We start from the raw sequence: 7,240 nt of genomic DNA on the forward strand, positions 1-7,240 counted from the left end.
CCCGTCATTTACATTAGGTATTTCTCCTAATGCTATCCCTTCCCTATCTCCTCCCCACCTCCCCTCTACCACCCTTGCTGATAGGCTTGGTATGTGAAGTTCCCCTCCCTGTGCCCATATGTTCTCACTGTTCAACTCCCGCTTAAGAGTGAGAACATGCGGTGTTTGATTTTCTGTTCTTGTGTTAGTTTGCTGAGAATGATGGTTTCCAGCTTCATCCATGTCCCTGCAAATGACATGAACTCATTCTTTTTATGGCTGCATAGTATTCCCTGGTGCATATGTGCCACATTTTCTTTATCCAGTCTATCATGATGGGCATTTGGGTTGGTTCCAAGTCTTTGCTATTGTGAACAGTGTTGCAATAAACATACATGTGCATATGTCTTTATAGTAGAATGATTTATAATCCTTTAGGTATATACCCAGTAATGGGATTGCTGGGTCAAATGGTATGTCTGGTTCTAGATCCTTGAGGAATTGCCACACTGTCTTCCACAATGGTTGAACTAATTTACACTCCCACCAACAGTGTAAAAGCATTCCTGTTTCTCCACATCCTCTCCAGCATTTGTTGTTTCTTGACTTTTTAATGATCGCCATTCTAACTGGCGTGAGATGGTATCTCATTGTGGTTTTGATTTGCTTTTCTCTGATGACCAGTGATGATGAGCATTTTTTCATATTTTTTTTGGCCACATAAATGACTTCTTTTGAAAAGTATCTGTTCATATCCTTCATGTTACAGTTTCTTTTGGTAATTTTGATTACCATTCGCTCCAATTAAGTCAGTCATGTAATATTTAACATACTTTTGCATGTGTTTAAAAAATGGCAGTTTAAATTTATTTTAGATATTGTAAGTAAATTGAAATTGTGAAGTATAGATTTAAAATATATTATTTTGAAATTTCCATCTGAAATGTTACGTAATTTTATGTTTGTTGAGTCACTCTGTAATTAATTCTAAAGCTCATACCATGAGCTGTTCACGCTGTTAAACCTTAAAATTGATTTGAGGAAGAAAAATTTCATCAGCTGTTTTAATTTAAATAAGTATGCATGTGCTTTGCCACTGGATAATTGTGCTAACTCAGGCTGGGCACAGTGGCTCATGCCTGTAATCCCACCACTCTGGGAGGCTGAGGTGGGTGGATTATCTGAGGTCAGGAGTTCGAGAACAGCCTGGTCAAAATGATGAAGCCCTGTCTCTACCAAAAATACAAAATTAGCCAGGCATGGTGGTACACACCTGTAATCCCAGCTACCTGGGAGGCTGAGGCAGAATTGCTTGATCCCAGGAGGTGGAGGTTGCGGTGAGCCGAGGTAGTGCCACTGCACTTCAACCTGGGTGACAGAGTGAGACTCTGTCTCAAAAAAAGAAAAAAAAAATTGCTCTTACCAAACAAGCCCTTGAAATTCCATTCAATTCATGAAGCCATCTCAGTTTCTTCTGGGACAGGTAGTAATTTACCCATTCTCAACCATTTAGAAATATTGTGAGTCCCTTTAACTTACTGAATCATAACAGACATTTGTTCCATTGTTTATACATAAAATTACTAAATATTAGTTAATGGGTAGTCCTAGATAAAATTTGTGAAGTTAGGTTGTCCTCTGCTCAAAACTGTTTCTGTTGTAAGTATTCTTTTTTTTCTTCTTATGCCCAAGTAATCAAATTCTGATAATGCCCATTGCATGCCTTAGGAATCTGTCTCCCATGCCCCACTCAGCTCCTCTTTCCTGGCAAGGCTTGTACTTTGGACTTTTCTGAACACCACACCTTACCCCATACTCATCAGCCAATGTTGATTCTTCTGGTGGCTGAGGGTCTTGTTGGATGACTGCATTGCTAATCTTGCCATTGCATTTCGCTGAAGTGCAAATAACTGGTAAATGATTCATGAGTCATGCCTCCCAGATTGTGTACTCATTTAATTAATGGAAGGCTTTGAAGGCTTAATTCCTAAGAGGGACTGAGCAATAATGAAAGTAGATTGAAGTATTTTGAAGGGTAGTGAAGGAAAGAAAGCTACACCCATGTGATAATTGGGTTTCCAATATAGCTGTTTTCAGTCTGAGTCTCAGAGGCTGACTTTGATGCAAGAACATTTGAGCAGGAGATAAGCTAAGGAAGTGCTCTCAAGAAAAATCAGTAGGGGCTTAAGGGAAGCAGAACAGGGAAGTGGAAGTAGCTAAGCATGGACTAATTTCAGGTCAACTCCCTTTCTCAGCCTCATCCTGCAGGGAGTTGTGTAAAGGAAATTACATTTCTGAGTTTGTCCTGGCTTGAGGAAAGGGAATCATTTGCCATAGCTTGCCCTGTGGTGGCCATAAACTCCCTGGCACTTCCTGCTGGTAAGTACGGCCAAAAAGGCTGTAGTAAACCAAGGACGGTCTCCTGAAGATTGAGATTGTGAGCTGTTAGAAGTACAAATACAAAAGCTGGGGATGGGCATAGGAATCATAGGGATGTGGATGAAGCACCATCTGTATGCACTGTAATGGTGTGAACTTGAGAGGGAACAGAGTGGAAGAACAATATCCATGCAGCCGTGACTTGGGCAGTGGGTCCTTCTTCCTGAAGGTAATTAAAGCACCAGATCAAGATATAGAATAATATAAGTACCCCAGAAGCCTTTCTTGTACTCACCTCCCATCAATAGACCCCTTGAAAAGGTAATCAGTACTCTGATTATACTTAGTTTTGCTTGCTTTGTAGCCTTATGTAAATAAAGCATACGCTATGTACTCTTCTTTGTCTGTCTTTTATATTTGACTTATTGAGAGATGCATCCACATTGTAGCATCTAGAGGTTGTTCATTCTTTTTCATTGCTGTGGAGGATTCAGTTATATAACTGTTTCACTATTTATTCTACTGCCGATGGGAGTTTGGGCCATTTCCAATTTGGGGCTATTATGAGTAATGGTGTTATAAATTTCTTTAAAGTGTATTTTGAGGCATAAATGTTTGCATTTCTGCAAGAAATATGTAAATACCTAAGAGTAGATTTGATTACATAGACTACACATATGTTAAGCTTTAGTATAATAGATACTGCCATATAGTTTCCCAAAGTGATTATAGCATTTTAACTCCCTCTAGCAGTATATGTGAATTTCAGTTACTCTACATTCTCTGCAATATTTGGGAGCCTCAGACTGTAAATTTTAGTCATTCTAAATATGCAGCTTGTTTTTTAAACTGTCAGTAAATTGAAAACCCACGATTAGGAATTTTGTAGAAACTTCTCTTGATATTAGCAACCTCATTTTGAGAAATGCCAATATTAGTAAATAACTACTCTCCCCATGCATATAACTGCTAAATATTATTATTTATTTACTCAACTGATAAACTTTTTTTATTTTTAAGCATTTGGATCTGAATCAACAAGATGTCTCTTATATTGTGTATTGCTAGAAATAAAGGGTTATGTCTATTTAAATTTGCTTTATATAGAACAAAGTTTAATGCTACATAACCCATCAACTAATTAATACATATCTTTAAAAAACATTTTAGGTTGGCTAGTCTTTAGCCTAGAACTTTCTAGCTCAAATTTAAAATTAAGGCACTCCAGCAAAATATGTGGGAATATTTTGACATCTGTGTATATATACATAATAGGAAATGAGTCATTTTAGTGTCAGCTGAAGAAAAGCCACATTTTAGGTGTATAAGACTATTTTTAAAAGTTGTAATTTTGTGTAGACTGAAACCTGATAGCAGGTGAGAGAGAGGTGGCTGTCTGTCCATGCATGGACTGTAATTAGAGAAAGATTTGAGCAGTATGCCTGTCCTCCAATATCATTATCACTATATATCATTTTACTAGTATGATTTTATCTTTTTAAGTGTTTTAGGACTCTGCAGTATCCAGTTAATAATGTTTAACTTAGGTAGTAGCCAGGCTGAAAAATATGAAGCCATTGTAGGAGGCTCCAATGATCTAAAAAAAAATTAGGCTTTTATTAGATGGCAAATTTGTTCTACCATGTGATTTTTGTGTTAATTTTTCTCCTTATAACTAAAAAAGTCTTACAAAATAAAAGGTAAATATTGCCTCAAAAATTGTGGATACCTGTATAAAGTATGTGCCCTCAATCCTTATCAGCTAACACCTGCTTTATAAATTAATGCCTTATCAGAGATTTGTAGAGTTAGCTACAGAGTAAGTCATTAAGATGTGGTGGTTGAAAGAAAGAAAAACCAAAAATTATAGTGGAGAACTGTCTGGAGGGAAAGAAGATCTGCTCATAAATTACAGAGAGCAACAAAAATTTTAAAAATAATAAGTTTTCACAATTTTTCCAAAGCCTGCCTCTGCTTATTTTAGGATGAGCACAAACCATATGACTTCAATCTGGAGGCACTATGAGATCAATGGTCTGGTAAAGTCTGTTGATTTCCAGTATCAAATTCATAGAAGCATGCAGTGAGTAGAAGAGAAAGAATCTTGGCAATTTTGTAGCTTCTGTTCTTTCATCCAAATAGGAGTACTGGAGCTCAGCAAAGAGTGAAGAACAACCTCAATGTCACATAAAACGTTCTCCATCCTCCATTTCCACCAATTTCTCCAAACACCTCTCTCTCCCCTTCTCTTCAACAGTTTCCATTAGTGTTTTCCATTAACACAAAACTCAGAATTCTCTCTGCCATGGGCCCTTGTGTTTTTTGATGTTTGTGTCCTTGTTTATGCAATCTCTCCACTGCAACTGTGTCAGGCAGTGGGGACAGCTAAAATGTTGATGCTGCCATCTGGGAATCACTTTCTTATGGGGTTCACTCATGTAAACAAAGAACACTTGCTCTAAAGTACAGTGTAATCAACTCATGAAAATTATGAAACAAAACATGCTCTAGCTCCCCTTCTATGCCTGTTCAAATTACAGAAATTGCATTGAAATGCATTGAAATGATAGCAAACATTTTAGTAGACAATTCCATAATACACGCTGATTTTAAAAGATAGACTCAGACCATAAATTTTGAGTGATTGTTGGAAGCTAAAGGGCAGATAGAATCACCTTGCTGCAGAAATCAGAAGAGGGACAACTGCAAAATAAAGGCTGTAACAGGAGCATGTGTCACATCATCATAGCAGTTTTCTTGCCTGCCTGCCTTCCTTCCTTCCTTCCTTTCACCTCTGAACTTTTTATTGACTTCCTGTTCCCCAAAGGGTATCCTGCTTCTGCTGGCTTGATGTCTTAGAACTTTGGTGTCATTGGTCTCAGACACCCTTTTGCTATCCATTGTCTGGTGGCTGGTGGTCTTTGGATGGTTTGCATGGAGTTGCTGCTGTCCAGGGCATCACCAAGATTGAGTCCTCATCATCTTCAAGCAGGCAGTGGTAGGTGGCGCTCTCAGCCTCCAGCTTGACCTTGATGTTCAGCAGGGCCTCCTACTCCTGGACCTGGTGTTGTCCCTCTGCCCGGCTCTGTGCCATCTCTGACTCCAGGTGCAGCAGAATCCCATTGAGCTGCTCCATCTGCAGGGTGTAGTGGGCCTCCACCTCCCTCAGGCTGTTCTCCAAGCTGGCCTTCAGATTTCTCATGGAGTTCAGGTCCATCTCTATGGACTGGACTGTACGTCTCAGCTCTGTGAGCATCAACTCAGCATCTCCAACCTCGGTGGACTGCATGGTGACCACTGTGGTGCTCTCCTCAATTTGCTGAGACCAGCACTTGTCCAGCTCCTCTCAGTTCTTTCGAGTCAGCTCATCATATTGGGTCCGGATGTCTGCCATGATCTTGGCAAGGTCCTGAGATTTGAGGCATCTACCTCCATGGTCAACTCAGAGCTGGCAATCTGGGCTTGTAGGCCTTTTACTTCCTCTTTGTGCTTCTTCTTCATGAAGAGCAACTCCTCCTTGAGAGCCTCCATCTCTGTCTCCAGCTGCAGCTAAGTGACACTGGTCATCAGTCACCTTGCAGAGCCCATGGATGTCACTCTCCACAGACTGGTGCATGGCCAGCTCTGTCTCATACTTGACTCTAAAGTCATCAGCAGCAAGACAGGCATTGTCAATCTGTAGAACAATACGGGCATTGCCCACAGTATTTGCGAAGATCTGAGCCCTCAGGTCCTTGATTGTCTTGAAGTAATGACTCCAGTCTCTGACCTGGAGTCCCTTCTTCTCCAGGTGCTCTCGGATTTTGCTCTCTAGCTACCAGTTCTTGGTCTCCAGGCTCCTCACTCTGTCCAGGTAGGAGGCCAGACGGTCATTCAGGCTTTATATTGTCTCCTTCTCATTCTGGATCTCCCATTCCTGCCAGACCCCTGGCCATCCCTGCGGCCACGCCCCCGGACCCCATGCCGCCCCGGAAGCTGGTGGAGTGGGACACAGAGATCCAGGAACCAGAGCCCCTGGCGCCTGCATAGACGCTGACCATGCTGCTGACCGGCCCGGTGCCATAGTTGGGCACCTGGACAGAGCCTGGGAACTGGTATTTGGTGGAGAAGATGGAGCAAGTGGTGAAGCTCATGCTGTCCGGGAGGAGAGTGAGAGGGCAGGTCTCAGGCTTTGCCGACGACCCATCATAGCAGTTTTCTAAGGAAGCTGCAGAGAAACATCAAGCTCAGATCGAACAAACCAAAGAGTGGGAGGGGCCCCTGGGCCAGGCATCAGGGCAATAAATTAAAGACTTTATTTGAGTAATCTGGGTCTCACTCTCTATCCTCTATAAGCAGCTGTTGACCCCAGCAGTGTTTACTTCAGAATGAAGCCTAGAGGGGTGTTTGTTTGATATGCAGTGAATTTTCCTAGAAGAGTCGCTTGTATGAGGCTGTGGCTGGAGATAAAGGAAAGCAGAGCCTGAGCTAACTAGGGACCTTCACATCCACATGAAGACAGGGGAAGGAAGGAGAATCACTGATTCCCTTTGTCTGTAGGACACATTTGAGAGGGGGGAACTCTGAAGTAGGAGTTTAGACACAAGATACTCCCAGGGTGGGCAGTATAGAAGGTAATATACAACACATAGCAAGGCTGGGGATCCTCCAAGACTCGAAATAAAAGTTATTTGTACACACTGGAGGTTTCTCAGTCTGGCCTCCTCTCAAACATTCAAGGCAAGTTTCTATATTCAGAACTTATATTCAGCAACAATAAAAGAGGCTCTCATTTGATCTGATGAAATACAATACAGACATTATCTAACAATTCTGTTTGATAAAGATAATTATAAATAGCAACCCCAAACCATAAACTTGCTAAATAAATTTAGGATAAAAG

General features: G+C 41.0%; 1 pseudogene; it reads right to left on the bottom strand.

Moving 5' to 3' along the window:
- Positions 1 to 5,046: 5,046 nt before the first annotated feature.
- On the bottom strand, positions 5,047 to 6,491 carry LOC105553890 (annotated as a pseudogene).
- Positions 6,492 to 7,240: the final 749 nt, after the last annotated feature.

This window comes from Mandrillus leucophaeus, unplaced genomic scaffold (genome assembly GCF_000951045.1).
Source record: "Mandrillus leucophaeus isolate KB7577 unplaced genomic scaffold, Mleu.le_1.0 Scaffold614, whole genome shotgun sequence".
NCBI classification, from domain to species: Eukaryota; Metazoa; Chordata; class Mammalia; order Primates; family Cercopithecidae; genus Mandrillus; species Mandrillus leucophaeus.